We start from the raw sequence: 16334 nt of genomic DNA, 5'->3' as shown, positions 1-16334 counted from the left end.
AAGTGAGGTCGGCCTCCTTAAGTGTGCACACCAATTGAAACAGGGTCTAATTAGCCAGCCGGCCTGGTGCCACGTGCATGGAGTGTGTTAAAGGAATTGGAGCTGTGGGCTGCATTCAGTATTGCATACGTTCGTTATTCAAGGACTGAGACATTTTTGCCAAGTTAAACAGCCAACACCACTAGAGGGTAAAAAGTGTTAAACCCTAACGAGAGACTGTGTTTTATATCCTGGGTCTGCATTTTTGAGACAATACCGTTATCAGACGAATTTATTGTTATTGTTCACAAGGCATTGCTTCTCTTATGTTTGAGTAAATAGCACCTAGGTTCTTGACAGTAAAAGTTCTATTGCTTAATCGTTATTTTCTGTTATTCACTTTTATTCCTGCGTTAGTAAATAAATATTGTTAATTTTGGTGACTCCATCTGCCGCATTGTATACTGAATCCCGCATTGCTACCCTTCACCTTGTGGCACTAGATCCAGCAGCCATTAATGCTTTCTTATTTCTAGTTGTTTCCACACACTTTCTAGGTGCTCTCCTTAAGGAGTGATTATACCCCTCCCAACCCACGTCTATAGGCCTCTCACTGGCCAAGCCAGAAACCTACTGCAAACTGCTGAGGGGCAAACACCCCGAAACAGCTGTCTGTGTATGGATTCTGGCTTGTGATTAATTCCCAATCATTGTTATAAAGAATTATTTAAAGGGTCTGATTTTGATTTGCAAGAATGCTGCCATCCAATAGGTGGCGCTGCAGAGGAGAGTTTAAGAGGGGACTGGACGCCTTGAGCATTATAATATTACATGTCATAATCACTAATAACCTCAGAAGGGTCGGTGAACCAGGGATTATTCCAATTAGCATAATAAAGTCGGGAAGCAATAGGAGGAACCTTCCAGTCATGAATACTACAGACTCAAAACTACAATGCACTCTAATCTGTCATAGATTCACATTAAATGGATTTTTCAGTTGTAAACTATTGATGGCGTAATTATAGGATAGGTCATCAGTGGTAGATCTGCGGGTGTCTGCTGCCCAGGACCCTCGCGGATCAGCCATTTGCTGGACTGGTGCTGCAGGAAGCAGACATCTCTGTTGCAACTGCAGTGTCCTGGTTTGATATTGCAGTAAAGGTTATCATTAAAGTAAATGGGGACACTGCCTGCAATATCAAGGCTAGCCACTGCAGTTGGAACGGAGCTATCTGCTTTCTGAAGAAATTAGCCCAGTGCACAAGTGCAATGGCCTGGCAAACAGCTGATCAACAGGGTGGCACACCCTCGTTGATCTACTATTGATAGTCTTTCCTAAGGATGGATATTAATAGTTTATAACTGGACAACCCCATTGGTAGATCTAGAAATTTTATCTCAGCTGCACATGGCTATTGCTTTTGTTTCAAATGGTATTTGCATTTATTTTTGTGAAAAATCACTTTCTGATTTGTCCCGACCCCGGATGGCCACTGACAAAAAAAATGAGATCTTGCATAAATGATTCCAATTTATTGTATGTAACCTTTAGGGCACCCGCACACTTGCGTTTTTTTAACGCTGCGTTTTTTTTTAACGTGATGGGACTTTCTAATGTTAAAAATGCAACGCAACTTGCGTTTTTGGTGCGTTGTGTTTTTAACATTAGAAAGTCCCATTGACAATCGCGTTAACAAAAAATGCAGCGTCAAAAAAACGCAAGTGTGTGGGAGCCCTTAAGGCTCATGCCCACCGCCGTGACGGGCTCCGCAAGCGGAATACCGTAGCGGAGTCTGTCACAGCGCCCACCCCCAAGACCCCATACTCACCTCCGGATCCGTCGTGTAGCTCCCGCATGACGCGCCACCGCGCATGCACAGTACGGCGCATGACATGACCGGCGGTGGGTGGGGCATGTATTCACGCTATACTTCTGCTGTGCTACAGCGAAAGTATAGCGTGACGGGTGGCTTCCATTGACTACAATGGAAGCCGTCCGCGCATATTCCCACGGCAAATAGAACATGCAGCGGGTAATTTCACGCTGCGGAATTCCGCAGCATGTACATTGAGCTATTAGGTTCAATAGAACCTAATAGCTGCAGTAAAACGCCGTGGATTTCCGCTACGTGAAACACGGCGGAAATCTGGCCGTGGGCATTAACCCGTAGTCAGTTATATCATCAGACCGGGACTCCTGGTGTCAGGCTTAACAGATAATTGCAAGTATGCAGTGCTAAGCAAACCACATATTTCATCGATTTTGAAAACTATGGGGAAAAAAATGCCCCAAAAAACTGTAAGAAACAATATTATAAATACCGCAACTAGAAATCAGACACTGTTTCTGTAACCGGCTGAAGGAAAGACGCACAGATTCTTTTAGGAAATGATGCAGAATAAGAAGATGTAGGAACAAAAATAAAAATGTTTCAAAAAGAAAAAAGTTTGGCACCGTGTCAGCCAGTAGAACAAAAAGTTTTGTTCTCGTTAGAAGAAACCAAGTAATCTTGTAGATACCTTTTAATGGCTAACATATTTCTTTTTGTTAGGTATCATACCCACAAGATTACTTTGTTGTTCTTTCTGAGAACAATAACTAAAAATGATTTACTCGAGGTCAGATGGGAGGGAACAGTTCACAATGAAAGAAGCAAATAGTAGACTAATTACAACTGCCCGCTGACTACTAGTACTGGTACTTCTGTCTAAGGATGTTTTTAAACAGGGTGACTATCAGCCAAAAGATTGTTAAAAAGAGCGATTTTGACTGATGGTTCCCTTTTAAAGTGGGACTCGACTACCTTGAGTGAGACATGGCTCATTAGCTGCTATTTGCTTCATTTCGGCTCACTAACATGGGGCCGATTCAGTTCAAACAGGCAGTTGTTCATTTTTGAACGACTGCCCATTCACAGCGAATGGAGGCAGGTGCCCAGAAGAGATCTCCGTCTTGCTCTGCCTCCATTCACCGGATGAGTATTGCCCCTCTGTGAAAGCTTAAGCAACCGACAATCATCTCCCGTAAAAGTACCCAAACTCTAGACTCAGCAATAACTTCAAACAAACATCACACATCAAAGATCAATGTAGAAATCAAATATATTACTATTATAGCTTTTAAACCACCAAGTAAGCCTACAACTTAGTGGCCACAAACAACAGAGTTCAATTGGTATGTTATACCACAGTATTTTGGAGGAGCTATTCCCCTAACTTGTCTTCAGGGCCTTGTGAGGTGTACAGTCCGTTGTTTCTATTGGTGCGTGCACACTACAGGCTTAGTCACACGGGCGTTTTTTTTGCACGATTTTTTGTGCGCGAAACTGATGTGCGCACAAAAAAATCGCGTGACCGAAGCCAGCGTCACGGCTGAAAAAAACGCTGCTAGCAGCGTATATCAGCCCAAAGGACTCGGTCACTTGAGCATTTTATGCTCAAAAAGAGCGCCGCCCGCTATCCTCTGCCACAGCTGTGCCACAGCTGTGGCAGAGGAGAACGATGTTCTCCCATTGAATTCAATGGAGCTGGCAATACAGCCGGCTCCATTGAAAGCAATGGGCTGTTGGCAAGTGCTGTATTAATTATATTATTATTATTGTATTATATTTGAATCCCTTCCCAGAAAAACATCCAAAAAAAAGTGTTAAAAATAAAAAAAATATATACTCACCTTTTTGCAGCCGCCGGGGATCAGCCGCGTCCAGTCGGCTCTTCTCCTGAACTGCTTTCTGTAGTATTCAGCAGCCGGGGATTTAAAACCCCTGCCTGCTGAATGGGCTGCCTCTGATTGGTCCCAACCCTCAGCCAATCAGAGGCAGCACTCACTCACCCATTCATGAATTCATGAATGGGTGAGTGAGTGCTGCCTCTGATTGGCTGTGCACTGTGACCAATCAGAGACAGCTCTCAGCTGTCATTCAATAGCTGAGAGCTGCCTCTGATTGGTCACAGTTCTCTTTTGAAAAACAAATTATTTTCTGCCACCATCTTCTGACAGCCGTAACTTTTCTATTTTTACGTCGACACGGTTGTGTGAGGGCTCATTTTTGCGGTACATCCTGTAGTTTCTATTGGTACCATTTTGGAGTACTTACAGCTTTTTGATTGCTTTTTCTTACATTTTTTCTTGGAGACGGGGTGACCACAAAAGTGCAGTTCTGGTGTTGTGTGTTTTTTTTCCAGATAACATTCACCGTGTGAGATATATAATGCGCTACTTCAATAGATCACACTTTTAGGCCTCATGTCCATAGCACGCGCGGATTTTTCATGCGGATTTCCATAGCAGATGAACTGTGAGTCATCATTAGGGCTTATTTATACGAGCATATATCGGACGCCGTTTTCACGGCCTGCCGATATACGCTACAATCTGATGCATTGGATTGCAATGCATCAGATCACACAGGTGTATTCCTGTGGCATAAAAGCTTCTAACTGGGCACTTCTACACCGGGCAGGAAAGATAGCCCTGGAACTATCTTCCTGGCCAGACTACGGCCGCTGCCATAGACTCCTATGGGTGCCAATGGCAGCGGCCAGAGAAAGGAGGTGGGAGGGAGTTTAGCAGCGTGACTGCTAAACTCCCTCCCCCTTCTCTCCTCCTTTCTCCTCCCCTCCAGCTGTTTGCAATGGGAGGGGGCGGAGCTAAGCTCCACCCAGTCCTGCACCCTCCAATTGCTGGCTGCGGATAAGGGGTGGGAGCTTAGCTCCACCCTCGCCCACTCCCATTGCAAACAGCCAAAGGAGAGGAGAGAGGAGGTGAGCCGCCGAGGGGGTGGGGGCATATATGCCGAGCCCGTGCATCACATGGTAGCCTATATCAGCCAGCCGTGAAACCACCGGCCAATATACGCTCATGTGAATAAGCCCAGGTGTTAAATGAAGTGCCGATGCTCAATGCTTCTCTATGGGTGGATTGATTTGCGGATGTCACGTGTGGGTGCCACGCGCTGATTTTTTTTAGTCTCCATGAGGGACTTGAACTTGTGATTGTTTGATCATACCTGCAGTATAATGTAACACTATAGTAGATGTTATAGACATTCTATGAAGACCCAGCACAGGTATAGCTTGATAGGTAATCACCCATGGCAGCACTTGGGGCCTACAAAAGTCCCATGGCTACCATGGCAACCAAACAAGACTCTTGAAAAACGATCAGGGGATTTAAATGCTGCTGTGAGAACTAGCATTTACAGGGTTAACAGCTGTGGTGAGCGTTGCCGGTAAATGCCAGCTGTGGGAAAAGCCAGCACCCGCATTGTATGGAGCGGGATTGGCCCAATTCAGATAAACCCTGAACTCATAGGATGTAAGTGTGCATGCTGTGCCATTAGGGGGTTAGATACTCTCGCATAAAGAAAGATTAAAGTGTTTTAGACGTGATATCTTTGAAGTGATCCTCCAGACCTGGAGAATCAAAGATGGTTGCACCAGCTTCTCTGACTACCTGATACAACCTGTGTATTATTATATATCATTAGTCTAAGACACTACATGCTGCTCTGATTGGCCAATGATGTCCACATGAGCAGAACTGGCCAATCAGATCAGCATGTAGTGTCTTAGACTACCAATGCATACTACAGTGTGCACCATGTAGTCATTGAAGCTGCTTCAGCCATCTTTGTTTAAATTTAATTTAAATTGAATTTTAAAAACATTTACAACCGCTAACCGAGGTTTATGCTGCATACGTATTGTTTTCAGTATCAAATACTTAATGGAACATGTGATGCAATTTTGTATATTTGCAAGCTTTCTTAACACAGAACCCCTTTGAGAATATTTAAAGGGGTTTTCCAAGGCTCTAATATTGATGATTAGAGATGAGCGAACGTACTCGTCCGAGCTTGATATTCGTGCGAATATTAGGGTGTTCGGGATGCTCGTTACTCGTAACGAGTACCACGCGGTGTTCCGGTTACTTTCAGTTTCCTCTCTGAGACGTTAGCGCGCTTTTCTGGCCAATTGAAAGACAGGGAAGGCATTACAACTTCCCCCTGTGACGTTCAAGCCCTATACCACCCCCCTGCAGTGAGTGGCTGGGGAGATCTGATGTCACCCGAGTATAAAAATCGGCCCCTCCCGCGGCTCGCCACACATGCCTTGTGATTTAGCTGAGGGAAAGTACTATCGTGCTGGAGCTGCTGTAGGGAGAGCATTAGGAGTTAGTGTAGGCTTCAAGAACCCCAACGGCCCTTCTTAGGGCCACATCTACTAGTGTGCAGTACTGTGTTAGCACAGTATTTATGTATTTTTTTTCCAAAATTGGATCTGCAGAGCATTGCGCCCTGCAATAGGGACAGAAGTGGGGGTTAGGCAGGGAGAGTGTTAGGAGTTAGTGTAGGCTTCAAGAACCCCAACGGTCCTTTCTAGGGCCACATCTATCCGTGTGCAGTACTGTCCAGGCTGCTGTTAGCAGTGTTGCATATTTTTTTTTCTTTCTCAAAACCGGCTGTGCAGAGCATTGCACCCGGCATTAATACTACAGGGATAGAATTGTGTAGGCAGGGCCAGAAGACATACATTATTCATTGAATACACGCAGTGTGGGTGTTCCTTGTAAAAAGCAGGGAAAAAATTCTATTTGGCCTGCCTCTTACAGTACTCAGGGCTCTGTGTACATGTGTGCTGTGCGCTGAACGTTCAGAAAAAATCAGACGCAGTCAGCTACGTTTTACCGCAGGCGTGCAGCAATTTTTTTCCTGCATGGGAAATCCCTGATCTGCTGTAGGTAGCGAATTACTTTGCATCACTGCAGTTCTGGGACAAATTGGCAGGGCCACAACACAGTTATTAAACTTAGTATTCATTGAATACACGCAGTGTGGGTGTTCCTTGTAAAAAGCAGGGAAAAAATTCTATTTGGCCTGCCTCTTACAGTACTCAGGGCTCTGTGTACGTGTGTGCTGTGCGCTGAACGTTCAGAAAAAATCAGACGCAGTCAGCTACGTTTTACCGCAGGCGTGCGGCAATTTTTTTCCTGCATGGGAAATCCCTGATCTGCTGTAGGTAGCGAATTACTTTGCATCACTGCAGTTCTGGGACAAATTGGCAGGGCCACAACACAGTTATTAAACTTAGTATTCATTGAATACACGCAGTGTGGGTGTTCCTTGTAAAAAGCAGAGAAAAAATTCTATTTGGCCTGCAGGCTTGCGCCAATTTATTTCCTGGCTGTGAAATCACTGGTAATACAGCATGCTGAGGGGTAGGGGTAGGGGTAGGGCTAGAGGACGTGGACGCGGCCGAGGACGCGTAGGCCCAAGTGAGGGTGTGGGCACAGGCCGAGCTCCTGATCCAGGTGTGTCGCAGCCGACTGCTGCGCGATTAGGAGAGAGGCACGTTTTTATTAGAAAATGAGCAGTGTGAGCAGGTACTGTCCTGGATGGCAGAAAGTGCTTCCAGCAAGCTATCATCCACCCAGAGTTCTGTGCCGTCCACTGCTGCAAATCCGAATCCTCTGTCTGCTGCTCCTCCTTCCTCCCAAGTGGCAAGGTCCACTTAACTACGGACACGTGGACAAGCACAGGCGGGCAGGGCCACTACATCTCCCTGACGGCACATTGGGTGAATTTAGTGGAGGCTGGGACAGAGTCAGAGCCTGGGACCGCTCACGTCCTACCCACCCCCAGAATTGCGGGCCCCAGCTCGGTGCTGGTATGTTCGGCGGTGTATGCTTCGTCCACTAAAGCACCCTCCTCCTCCTCCTCAACCTCTGTCTCGCAATCAAGATGTGTCAGCAGCAGCAGGACGTCGCCAGCAGTCGGTGTCGCGCGGCGTGGCAGCACAGCGGTGGGCAAGCGTCAGCAGGCCGTGCTGAAACTACTCAGCTTAGGAGATAGGAGGCACACGGCCCACGAACTGCTGCAGGGTCTGACAGAGCAGACCGACCGTTGGCTTGTGCCGCTGAGCCTCCAACCGGGCATGGTCGTGTGTGACAACGGCCGTAATCTGGTGGCAGCTCTGCAGCTTGGCAGCCTCATGCACGTGCCATGCCTGGCCCATGTCTTTAATTTGGTGGTTCAGCGCTTTCTGAAAAGCTACCCACGCTTGTCAGACCTGCTCGGAAAGGTGCGCCGGCTCTGCGCACTTTTCCGCAAGTCCCACACGGACGCTGCCACCCTGCGCACCCTGCAACATCGGTTTAATCTGCCAGTGCACCGACTGCTGTGCGACGTGCCCACACGGTGGAACTCTACGCTCCACATGTTGGCCAGGCTCTATGAGCAGCGTAGAGCTATCGTGGAATACCAACTCCAACATGGGCGGCGCAGTGGGAGTCAGCCTCCTCAATTCTTTTAGAAAGAGTGGGCCTGGTTGGCAGACATCTGCCAGGTCCTTGGAAACTTTGAGCAGTCTACCCAGGTGGTGAGCGGCGATGCTGCAATCATTAGCGTCACCATTCCTCTGCTATGCATCTTGAGAAGTTCCCTGCAAACCATAAAGGCAGCCGCTGTGCGCTCGGAAACGGAGGCGGGGGAAGACAGTATGTCGCTGGATAGTCAGAGCACCCTCCTGTCTATATCTCAGCGCATTCAGGAGGAGGAGGAGGAGGAGCATGAGGAGGATGAGGAGGAGGGGGAAGAGACAGCTTGGCCCACTGCTGACAGTGCCCTTGCTGCTTGCCTGTCATCCTTTCAGCGTGTATGGCCTGAGGAGGAGGAGGAGGAGGAGGATCCTGAAAGTGATCTTCCTAGTGAAGACAGCCATGTGTTGCGTACGGGTACCCTGGCACACATGGCTGACTTCATGTTAGGATGCCTTTCTCGTGACCCTCGCGTTGCACGCATTCTGGCCACTACGGATTACTGGGTGTACACACTGCTCGACCCACGCTATAAGGAGAACCTTCCCAGTCTCATTCCCGAAGAGGAAAGGGGTTCGAGAGTGTTGCTATACCACAGGACCCTGGCGGACAAGCTAATGGTAAAATTCCCATCCGACAGCGCTAGTGGCAGAAGGCGCAGTTCCGAGGGCCAGGTAGCAGGGGAGGTGCGGAGATTGAGCAGCATGTACAGCCCAGGCAGTGCAACAGTCTTTAAGGGCCTGGACAGCTTTATGGCTCCTCACCAAGACTGTGTCACCGCTCCCCAGTCAAGGCTGAGTCGGCGGGAGCACTGTAAAAGGATGGTGAGGGAGTACGTAGCGGATCGCACGACCGTCCTCCGTGACGCCTCTGCCACCTACAACTACTGGGTGTCGAAGCTGGACACGTGGCCTGAACTCGCGCTGTATGCCCTGGAGGTGCTTGCTTGTCCTGCGGCTAGCGTCTTGTCGGAGAGGGTGTTTAGTGCGGCTGGGGGAATCATCACAGATAAGCGTACCCGCCTGTCAACCGACAGTGCCGACAGGCTAACACTCATCAAGATGAACAAAGCCTGGATTTCCCCAGACTTCTCTTCTCCACCAGCGGACAGCAGCGATACGTAAGCAATACGTAGGCTGCACCCGCGGATGGAAGCTACGTTCTCTCTCACCATCCAAAACGGGGACATTTCTGCTTCATCAATCTGTGTCTAATATTCCTCCTCCTCCTCCTGCTCCTCCTCCTGAAACCTCACGTAATCACGCTGAACGGGCAACTTTTCTTAGGGCCACAAGGCTCACTCATCTAATTTTTCGAAACAATTTTTATGTGTTTCAATGCTCTTAAAAGCGTTGAAACTTTAACTTGAACCAATTTTTCGTTAAACTGGGCTGCCTCCAGGCCTAGTTACCACTTAAGCCACATTAACCAAAGCGATTAATGGGGAATCACAGGGGCAGAACTTTGTCTGACTAAATCAAATTGGAGCCCTTCACAGTGACAGACAGACTAAAATATAACTTTTATTCAAGACTAACATAAAATAATGACTTGGGCTAAGAACAAGACAAACATAAAGACAGAGAATATTACAGATAGGTGGGTAATTGGAGTTATTAGAATCACCCCACCTAGGCTATGGTAAAAATTTGTATGTTCTTCGCCTGCACTCATGGTACAGAAGTGTGTGTGGGGTTGGCCTACACTTTAGCTACATAAATGTAACTTGGGCCTTGGCTATACTGCAGCTACTGAAATGGAACTAAGACTGCGCTCCCACTATACTGCTGCTTCGGAATTATTACTGGGGCCTGTCTTGAGTGCTACTATTACTGACATGGAACGAAGACTGCGCTCCCGCTATACTGCTGCTTCGGAATTGTTACTGGGGCCTGTCTTGAGTGCTACTATTACTGACATGGAACGAAGACTGCGCTCCCGCTATACTGCTGCTTCGGAATTGTTACTGGGGCCTGTCTTGAGTGCTACTATTGCTGACATGGAACGAAGACTGCGCTCCCGCTATACTGCTGCTTCGGAATTGTTACTGGGGCCTGTCTTGAGTGCTACTATTGCTGACATGGAACGAAGACTGCGCTCCCGCTATAATGCTGCTAGTGATATGTTAGTGGGGCCTGTCCTAATGCTACGGCTGAAATGTTACGAATTCTGGGCTCTGCCTATACCGCTGCTAATGGTATGTCTCTGGGGTGTGGAAACAGAGGCTTCCCAAAGACATGATGGCGGCGAGGCCATTTCCCACCAACGCGGTTACTGTTAAGCTGCATATAACCACGGACACGTGGAGAGGACACATAGTGCCTCAAAAACATCCCCCTCCTCCTCCAACAGGGAAAACATTCTTGGCAAATGCCTTTGCATTGGTTCGTCTGGTGGCAGTCCAAGAATTTCACCTTTACCGACACTACAAGAGAGCCCCCCCACCATCCCCCCGCCACGGCCCACTTAATCCTGGCCACATTCCGAAAACCAACAAAATAAAACCGCGCTACTAGGTCCGCAGTCACCACCACATTACCACCAACGCGGTTACTGTTAAGGTACATATTACCAGTCTGACTGGGGCATGCAGACACCTTGACAGAATGAATAGTGTGTGGCACATAGGTTCCCCATTGCTATGCCCACGTGTGCAGCTCCTGATGGCGGTGGCACAGGATTCTATTTCTCATTGCTTCTGTACAGCATTGTGGGCTATCGCCCCGCCCCTTTTAAAGAGGGTCGCTGCCTAGCCGTGCCAACCCCTCTGCAGTGTGTGCCTGCGGTTCCTCCTCATGGCAGACGCACTTCTAAATAGACATGAGGGTGGTGTGGCATTAGGGCAGCTGAAGGCTGCGCAGGGACATTTTGGTGTGCGCTGTGGGGGGGAGGGGGGGCGGTTGGTCAGCATGTAACCCAGGAGAAGTGGCAGCGGAGTGTCATCCAGGCAGTGATTGTGCTTTGTTGTAGCTAGTGTGGTGCTTAGCAAAGGTATGCCATGCTAATGAGGGCTTTTCAGAAGTAAAAGTTTTTGGGAGGGGGGGGGGCCCACTCTTGCCGCTATTGTGGCTTAATAGTGGGACCTGTGAACTTGAGATGCAGCCCAACACGTAGCCCCTCGCCTGCCCTATCCGTTGCTGTGTCGTTCCCATCACTTTCTTGAATTGCCCAGATTTTCACACATGAAAACCTTAGCGAGCATCGGCGAAATACAAAAATGCTCGGGTCGCCCATTGACTTCAATGGGGTTCGTTATTCGAAAACGAACCCTCGAGCATCGCGAAAAGTTCGTTCCGAGTAACGAGCACCCGAGCATTTTGGTGCTCGCTCATCTCTATTGATGATCTATTCTTACAGTCGGTCATCAATATCTTATCCTCTCCAATCCATCCTGAATGCGGCAGCCAGGCTCATCTTCCTGTCCAGCCGCTACTCGGACGCCTCTGCCCTATGCTGTTCTGGATTACGGTTTTCTCCAGCAGGCTTTGGGGTATTTTGTCGCTTCCGAATTGTATCGTGTGCACACATCGGGGAGCAAATTAGACACAAGCTATCAGCCTCATATCCAAAATGGCTCTCTGCCCAGAAACAGCCAGACAGGGCCTTTTATTGAGAAGGATAACACCTGCCCTTTATGGGCGTTTAACAGGTTACATCAGTAACATATATGATTCTCATTTGTCGGATCATATAGAATCCCCCCTCCTCCCTGCCCACCTTCTCTCAGGTCCAATGTATAAGCAAGTCTTTGTCTCACAAACGTGCTCAAAACTGAAAGTGAAAGTAGATATCTCTTTGTTGAAGAAGATCCTGTGTGGGGGATGGGGAGGACTGGGAAAACACTCAAGATGAACACATAAGCAATAACATAACACTGTGATTTAACTCTTTCCTTATGCAGCAGAGTTCCACATTAGGCTGAAGTCACAAAACACACATAATACGTCTAGTGCAAATCGATAGACATTTTACACCAACCAATCATCATGTCTATCACAATCCCCCCTTAAAATGTCTATCCTCTAACTCTCTATCTAATTTTCACAGTTCTCTGCGCGTGAGCCTATAACTGGAGCGCGTTGAAGGTTCGTTTTAGAGTCTTCAAGGGGGTGTAGGACTTGTCCACTCCTTCTGGGGATGCATCCAGCAAACTCATGGTGGGAGCGGCTTTTCCAACATCAGTTTCACAGGTCTCTCTGACACAGGGAATAACACAGCAGACTAGAACAGAAAAGATAATCAGTTCACATACAACAGCGACGCCCGTCTGTGCCAGGATCCTTTACCACCCGCTCATCCATGGCGAATACTGGTCCCAAAAGTTAGCTCTTTTTAGTTAGTGCGGTCAGCTTCTTAATGGCAACTGCGTCTTTACCCGCGGGTCACGTGTCGTCTAGGATGTAGGTACAACAAGTCTCCCCTATCATCTTACAGACACTCCCCTTTTTAGCTAAAGTCATATCTAAGGCCATTCTATTCTGAAAAGTCATAGTCGAGGTAGGTCCTATTGGTCGACTAGTCCCTATAAGGCGTCTCTAGTATAATTTATAAACCACTGCTAATTATAATAAACATAATTAATCCAGTCAACGTTTATTTACCATAATGACCAGGAAAATGGACTCGAATCTAGTTTTAACTTGGTCTCTAATTTTTAAAACTTGTCAGGTACCCCCCTTGGCTATCCTATGATGTCAATTTATACGTGTAGATCAAAACTACCACCAGGGGTCTCTCTTCTCGCTCTAGCATAATGTTACAATACTAGTAGCGTGCACAGGTACGCACGGCGTGGGACTCCCTAATCTTCACCCACACCAATGTCCCTCCTGGAGATAGTCCTAATGGTGAACACGTCCAGGTCGCCTCACCCTGACCCTACACTACCTAGTGACAAGACTGGAAGGAACCGCCGTACCTATGCGGAAAACAAGGATAGACCAACATGACAGGATAACCACAAAACACAGACTGAGTTGGATTGAGATAAAGTAACTATTGGGGGTAACCTCATTATCCTCAATGCTGTCTGACAGGATGTGGAGGAGCATAAGGGCTTTACTAAGGCACACTCCCCTGTCCAATTACCCTCCAGGCGGGTCCTCTACCTCATGTCACTACAAAGCCAGTAAACGTCTCCTAAGGACTGAACCTGATTCTGTGTCCATTCCCCTCCTATCGTACCGTAGGAGGAGCAATACCCATTGGTGAGTTCCCCAAAAATCTCCCTCCACCCTGCCTATTTGCCCGGCAGGTGTAGTTTCCAGGGTAGTCAGTAATACTCTCTCCGGTGCAAAACACTTAAGTAGTTATAGAGTATTCCTTCTTCCATTTCTCACGGACAGTGTAATTAGCGGAAATGTTCGTGAAGAGACTAATAAACCACTCTTCAGCATCTACAGGGAGATTTAGGGGGACCATCCCCGAGTGTAGTCGGGCACTACCGCACACGCAACAGTTAGACTTGTTGCTCCTGTTAGCATTGTACCTCATCAACTCCAACCAGAGATTCTGGTCAGAGTAGCCAGTCGCTACTGTCAAGGTGTCCTCAAAGGTAGGGTCGGCTATGATCATCATGTTCGTCAAGGTCTTTATCTTACGGCGGAGGGGGTTAATTATGGGCACGGGACTAAGTGAAGGCTTCCATTCGGCTGCATCTACCATACCCCTTATTTTAAACTTCCCTAAGGGATCTGTCCTCCCGTACCGGTATGTCCCCAGACTATAAGTCCCTCCGTCCCCCGGGCTTGGATCTCCCATGGTTAATGTAAAAACCGCATTAAAACCGAGCAACATACTAAGTTCAGCCTTCCAATACCTGCTGTCCTTATTATTCTCAAGGAGGGTTATACGACTAATTAGGGATTTCCCGCTCCTATCTTTCTTATTTAAGGCACTTCGCGGTTTATAGGACCAGTCTATTCCTGTGTTACATCCCACTAATCCCCAATAACGGCAGTCTTCTCCCCAGACGTTATCAGTGGCGCAAACATATTGTATTCCCCGGGTATATAAGTCATATAACCAGCTGGACTGAGTTAAATCTGGCCTGCGGTAGGATCTTGCGCCTAGACACGGGACTACAGTACAATAGTCGAAGGAATATGCGGCTACTTGAGCATTGGACGAGTTATACTAGAAGGTAACCATACCCTCATATTCTTCCGACTAAGGATTCCAGTTGCTACCCTCCTCTCTCACTAGCCCTAACCAGAGTAATGTCTTTGGCACAACTAAGACTGGTCTCCCGGATCTGAAGCTTTCTTACAGTATGAAGCATGGATCCATGTAAGTCTTTCGGCTAGTTTCACAGCTGTGGCAGTAGTCAGAAGCACCTGGTAGGGGCCATCAAATCGGGGCTCAGGAGGGTGCTTCCTGGGGAACTTCTTGACGCACACCCAATCCCCAGGCTGCAAGATATGTGTCCCAGTGTCTGCCTCTGAGTCTGGAAGAGAACACCTGTGCATAGGCTTTGGTTAGTTCTTTAACAACGGAAATCACATACTCAATCAACACATCAGATTGTAATTGTAACCACTGAGGATAGTAACGACCTAGCCTTGGGGCTAGCCCAAACAATCTCATAGGGAGATAATGTATAATCCCCCCCTGGGTTCATATCTAACACTGTATAAGGCTATTGGATGACAGTCTTTCCAAAGTGGCATCATTTTTAAGTATCTTACTTTTTAGCGTGCCACTACGTCTCTCCACCTTTCCACTACTCTAAAAATGGTAGAGTATGTAAAAGGCCTGGGATACACCCAGAGCAGACGTGACGAAGTTTATACCTCTGTCTGACTCTGGATCACCTCTGGTACCCCATATTCACAGTTTACCTCGTTCATGAGCTTCTTTGCGGTTACCTACTTGTTTGCCTTGGTAACAGGGTCGGCCTCCAACCTGCAAAGACATCAACAACAACAAGCACGTATTCATACTTCCCAACAAGTGGGAGCTGAACGTAGTCAATTTGCAATCCCTGAAATGGGTAGAGTGGTCCCGGCAAGTGTGATGTGGCAAATTTACTTCTGCCCTGACTCACCTATGGCATAGATCTTGCTAAACAGGACAAATGATGCAGCAGCTACAGAGAACCCAGAAGTCACCCAACCTCTTTCAAGCGTCGTCGTCATTGCTGCTTTACTAGGTGGGTCTTTCCGTCCATCAGCTGGGCCATCATGGGATACAGGAACTGTGGTGGGCAAGTGCTGTTGACCGTTCACCACACGCTGTCCTGTTTCTGCTGCTCCCATATTAGTCCATTTATTCTTTCCTTCCTTGCTGGCTTGTAACTGTAAAAGTCTTTTAGCATATCAAAGTCCAAATTTTTGTCAATGTCCAAAGTTTTTTACCACTGACTCATGCTGTCAGTATCTTTCTTCCACGGCTTGAGGGCCGCTGCCTTTGCTATGCTGTCAGCGAGGGTGTCGTCTCTCGCCTCTCCAGTGTAGGAATCGGTGCGAACTCTCAACTTTGTCAGGTAGAAGTAGGGCCTCCATGCGACTCTGTACCACTGCACCATTCTCAATTGGTTGTCCTGCTAAGGTAAAAACTGTCTGGCCTTCCATATTGGGCCGTAATCATGAGCTATGCCAAATGCATACCAGGAGTCAGTGTAAAGGGTTGCCGTCTTACCTCTCACCACTCTACTCGCCTCAGTGAGGGCCTTCAATTCCGCTTCTTGTACTGTGACATGCGGAGGCAGAGCTTCTGCTTCTAGGACATCTTGTTGTGTGACCACTGCATATCCGATGTGGAGTCATCAGTCCTCACCCTGGTACCATCTGCAAAAAGCTCAACATATGCATTATCAACAGGGGTTCTGGTAACTGTTTGCATACCTGCAGTTTCTTACTGTATTAGTACTAAATAATCGTGCTGATGTTCTATTTCACATGGCTCGGAATCTTGTAGCACAAAATCATTTATTTATTTTTTTTCTAAAGGCCCAATAGCTGATCTACAACACCTAGATCATCTATGACCCAGATCACCTATGCCTCCCCCCTTTTGAACCGGAATACTCAATGGA

The sequence above is a fragment of the Eleutherodactylus coqui genome, chromosome 2, assembly GCF_035609145.1.
Source record: "Eleutherodactylus coqui strain aEleCoq1 chromosome 2, aEleCoq1.hap1, whole genome shotgun sequence".
Classification (NCBI taxonomy): domain Eukaryota; kingdom Metazoa; phylum Chordata; class Amphibia; order Anura; family Eleutherodactylidae; genus Eleutherodactylus; species Eleutherodactylus coqui.
Note: the sequence above shows the minus strand (reverse complement) of the source record.